Source organism: Sinocyclocheilus grahami, unplaced genomic scaffold, assembly GCF_001515645.1.
Source record: "Sinocyclocheilus grahami isolate Dianchi unplaced genomic scaffold, SAMN03320097.WGS_v1.1 scaffold15.1, whole genome shotgun sequence".
NCBI lineage: Eukaryota > Metazoa > Chordata > Actinopteri > Cypriniformes > Cyprinidae > Sinocyclocheilus > Sinocyclocheilus grahami.
The window spans coordinates 2249467-2254989 of record NW_015505194.1 but is presented as its reverse complement, the minus strand read 5'-3'; positions in this window follow the sequence as shown (position 1 = coordinate 2254989).

The window sequence follows — 5523 nt, the reverse complement described above, 5'->3', positions numbered from 1 at the left end:
TCCTACAGACCAGACCACCCCCTTCCCTCCCATCACGTCTTCCCGCTGAGACTGGCTGCTTCCGAGGGCTGCTTGCCACAAGCCACATGTCTTTCCAACTCTGAGCCATGGATCATAATATTCTGCTGCCTTTTCAACTACTTTGTATAGTCTAATTTAAATCTGTCAATGTCGCCCCAAGACTTGGAGTTACCAAAGGTTGACATGCTGATAATGTACGAAAGGAACAAAATGAGCTTATTATACTCTTCATCCATCATGCAAACAATAATTTCCACTTGTCCCATGTGTTCTTTAAAAAAAATAAAAATAAAAAAAAAACTGGGTTACAGTGGTGCATTTACAGTGGAAGAAAATAGGGCCTTTTTTGTGCAAAGTTATATCCAATTTTACAACACTGTTGGCATGACAATGCAACACCATGAACACTTAAAACTACTAAAAAAATATTTAAACAGCTTTATAGCGCAAGTTTTAACAGAGGAATTAATGTAAGTGGTTTTATAAAATGATACGCTTCACATTTCAGCTTTTAAATCCTCCAAAAATTGGCCTCATTCACTTGCATTATAAGCGCCCCATTGTAACCCTTAATTTTTGCCTTTTTGTAAAGAAAATGAGGGATGAAGTGATATTATTTTCTGTGATAATCAACATTATGCAACAAATGGTGTCCTTAAAGATTCCTTTAAGCTTCAAGCCAGGAACATTTAAGAATTCTTGCTGCACCCGTTTCTCATTTTATTTTTATAATAACACCCTACTGCTCTCAGAGCAGTGGTGCATTACAGAAAATTAGATGAGGCTTGTACAGTGGTAAAATGGGCCTGGCGGAGAGAAGAGGTGAAAAAAAGATGATAGAGAGACGGAGAAGAGCACACCAGACAGGGATGACTCATCTCCTCCATGGTGTTGATCTTTCTTAGACTAGGAGCTGCCACTCACCCGCTAGAGAAGTGCTAAAGCAATGGATCGATAGACAGTCCTGACTAGGAGCTATCTGATATTGAAGATGCAGGGACGTATACCTTCTGAATGGCCCCTGGATGGGCTCGTTCAATATGCCTTCAATCTCAACTGCACACAAAAGGCCAAAGTCAGATTAGGTGACTGCGGAGTTGGAGAGACACTTGCAATGGGTGGAGTGCCACATTCACATAAATTAGTTAACAAGCCTAATATCCTGGCCATTGATTGGGAATGCGTTGGCTAGCATTGGTCTCAGGGGCCGTAGCTTACCTAACGGCTGCCGTTAGATGTGTGAACTCAAAGCACTGTTGAGTAGGTGTGGAAGTGGACTGTTGTGATTGTTCTGCAACACTTTGCTTTTTTGTCTTGTAAAGCTGTGTGGGTTGGTTGGAAATATTTAGTTTAAATGTACTTCTGGTTCAATAAGGTTTTTTAAAAAAGAAATTAATATTTTTATTCAGAAATTGTGAATTAAATTCATAAAAATTGACAGATTTTTTTTTTTTAAATATTTATTTATTTAAAAAATGTTAAATTTTTATTTTACAAAAGATTCTGTTTGAAACAAATGCTGCTCTTTTGAATTATTCGTCAAAAAATCCAGAAAAAAAGCATCACAGTTTCCAAAAAATATTAAGCAGCACAACTGTTTTCAACACTGATAATAAGCCCAAATCAGCATATTAAGATGGATTTCTGAAGGATCCTATGACACTGAAAACTGAGGTAATGCCTGCTGAAAATTGAGTTTTACCATCACAGGAATATAATATAATTTAAAATATATAAAAATAGATTTTTAAAAATATTTTAAGTGTATTTTTCATCAATTACATGCAGTCTTGGTGAGCACGAGAGATTTTTTCAGGAAAATATTTCCAACCCCAAACATTTGAACGGTACTGTACATTTTACAAAATGGTTAAACCAGAGGTTTTCATATTTTGCCAAAGAGCCTCAAATAAAATGACTTTTCAAGAAATCCCCTTCCGACAGCTATATATTTTTATGTATCAATTAATCCATGAATATAATACATAATATTATGTGATACTATACAGTAAATACAATACTTAAGTTAACAGTGTATTTTTTTAAATGCCAGATTAATAGTTTACATTTTTCACAGAACACCAATCTTGCGATCTTGCAGGCCCCAGTTTGAAAACAACTGGTTAAACATTTCTCTTTGTTTAGTTAACTAAACAGGTCTTTACTTTCAAGCTGTTAACAAGAAATGGATGTCAGCAGTAGACCGCACACCAAAAATGTTGTATGAAATGATTTTCAAAGATGTCTAGAGGAAGCATTTTCTGTCATTTTGTTCTTTGTTTTATGGACATTTCCTCAATTCACCAAGCATGATATTTGATCTAATTCTGTCATTTCCAAAACATTTTTTTCCCATCCTCTAGTGAAAATAGCGTTGTCGCTGTGATTTGGGGAAAGTGAAGGATTTTGTTATCAGGGTTAGATAAGAAGCCTCTGAAGTGGAATACATACTGTAATGCAATTGACCCCATGTTTCCACACTTTCAAGGTCTGATGCTTGGCAGACAGGAGTGACTTCATGAGAAGATAAACAGAGAATACTTAACACGCTGGTGTGTGCTTGTGTTAGATGTTGTTAATGCAGCAAATGCAATGGCAGATTACACTCCAACACCATAACCTTGTTCTCGTATTCTTACAAAAACATCTCTATGTGAATTGGAGGTGGCTGTTGAAGTTATTTACAGGATTTCACAACACTCTGTTCAGTGCCTCCGTGTCAAAATGATGAAAGTACTGAGGTAAATGGCAAAAACAACTTACAATTCTCAAGTTACACTACTATTGACTTTGAAAAAAGTTACTAACTCAATTTATGTTAAAACCTGCATGTTTCTGGCTTTGTATTGTCAAGCAGCATAAAATCAAGCAGTTGTCATCAGTCTTCTAACATGACTAGCCTTATAATAATGTATAAACAAGCAAAGAATGTGCAAAACTACATTTGTTCAAAGTCAAGTAGTTGGTGGATCACCTGAAAGAGAAGGCAACTAGTCAGTTTTAACCCTGTAAAGCCCGACATATAATATAATAGTCAGAAAAAAAAGTATTTTTTGTTTTGGGAAAAGTTTATTTGACCTACAGGCGAAATATAACTAATAATAATATAAATTATAATAAATTGCAAAAAAAAGTATTAAGTGTCATATTTGATACATAAGACTTTAATGGCTCATATAGTATGCTACCAAGTAATATGTTACTCATAATCGAGGAGGAAAAACACCTCACTTTTATTACAAGAGGCCCAAACCAAGCAGAAATATGCATTTTGGGGAAGTTGCTGATATTAATATGTCCAAAATGTAAGATTAAATTCTTATAACTCGCAAATTGCTCATATCTTTATAATAGTATAGCAGACTGCTTACATAAAATGCATGTAAATATCATGTGTCACTCCCAATATCTCCCAATAATATGTCTTGGTATTATATTTATGTGCTTAGTTTTAAAATTTTGCAAAGTTTAAAAAGTGCAAAGTTCTGTTTTCATTGTGGGGGCAAATACAATACAATAATGACTGAGAGGTGTATAAATAAAAGTTCCTCAAAAGCCTGATGTATCATATTTAATACTCACACTTTAACATGATTTTTCCTAATACATGATTTATAGATCAAGTAAACCTAAGTTGTTTCAGTCCATTATGTGTTCATCTTGAAATATTACAAACAGTATAAAAGTTGTCCTTATGTTTTCTTTATAAAAAAGCAAAAAGACACTTGTACTGCATCTTGAAGGTTGACATTTGTAGGATAATATTAAAAGGCCTTTTACTTACTAAAACTATAAACTATCAATCAGAAGGTATGTAGTAGATTGTGTACAAGTTTTTTAGCAAAGTTTCGATCATGTTGATAATTTAGAGGCCTAAGAGATTTGTGTATCAAATATGATACAGTAGGCTTCATGGGGTTAGAGTTAGAGCTGCATAAATAGACTAGTTTTAGATCCACCTGACAACGATTGAACACATTTGTAGTTGACATTTACACAACATGTGTTTTTGCATTCAGAAAAAAAAAAATACAGCAGTATAAAAGTTGTCCTTATGTTTTCTTTATAAAAAAGCAAAAAGACACTTGTACTGCATCTTGAAGGTTGACATTTGTAGGATAATATTAAAAGGCCTTTTACTTACTAAAACTATAAACTATCAATCAGAAGGTATGTAGTAGATTGTGTACAAGTTTTTTAGCAAAGTTTCGATCATGTTGATAATTTAGAGGCCTAAGAAATTTGTGTATCAAATATGATACAGTAGGCTTCATGGGGTTAGAGTTAGAGCTGCATAAATAGACTAGTTTTAGATCCACCTGACAACGATTGAACACATTTGTAGTTGACATTTACACAACATGTGTTTTTGCATTCAGAAAAAAAAAAAATACAGCTTGACTGTGTGCAATGAAGCAGAACAGAATGCAGTGGTATTTTTTGGGCCTGTTTACATCTGGTCATTACATGCGTTTTTGCTGATCAGATATCTATCTGATTTGTTAAAACTTTTCCATTTACACTTGGCCACATAAATGTGTCGTCACAAAACTGATATTAATCCGATCTTCAATTCAGTTCACGTCAACGAAATCAAAAGATAAGCACTGCGTTTGTTTAATTATCAGCTCATTTCAAGATCAAAGACTGCAATAGGAGAGCGCGCGGCATCAGCACTGGAAAGATAAAGATTGTCTTACTACTTTTAATGAAGATGATTGTGTGTTGACCGTCTGCATATTACTTTGTTTCATTCGTGGCAGTTTGCGCGTCGGCTTGCTGAAGAGATCCTCAGCTACTCGTCCACTGCGATGCGTGTTGCATTAGCGCAGTCATATCTGACTATAATGTCATATAGCCTATAACACGCTCTCACACGATCGGATAGCTATCTGATCAGACAAAACACATGAAGTGACCAGGTGTAAACAACCCCCCAAAAAACATGTCAGCATGTTAATAAAGCACCAAAACTACAAAAAAATGTATACATGGGAAATCTAAATAAACTCAAGCACACTAATCAACTAGTTGGCTGTTGGGTCATTGATGAACCATCCCTAAAAGCAGCAACATAAAACTGAGCACAGGTACGTACAGTGCGCTTGTTTGCCGTTTTTTTGCAGAAATAGTAAACATGTATTCAGAGGTTCTCATGGGGCCCTGACCTACTATAATGAGAGTGTGCTTAGTCTGAAGGCCAGGCCATGTGTTGATGGATTGCACTGCCTGAGGGAGAGTTTTTTTTTCTTTCTTGACACCGCAGGAAGGCTCGACAAGGTGCAGGGTGGACATAGATTTCTGTGTGTGTCCTTTTCAAACTATCGATTACTGGAGCCAATTTCATGTCATAGCTACAGGCCTCATGCATATGTGGTGGCAAAGGGCAAGATGAAAGGCATCAATCAGACAATGTTGCTTTATTATCTCACCACGAAAACATGTAACATGGATAAATAATAAACATACTCATACTTATCATTTTATATCGTGCCTCAGGCG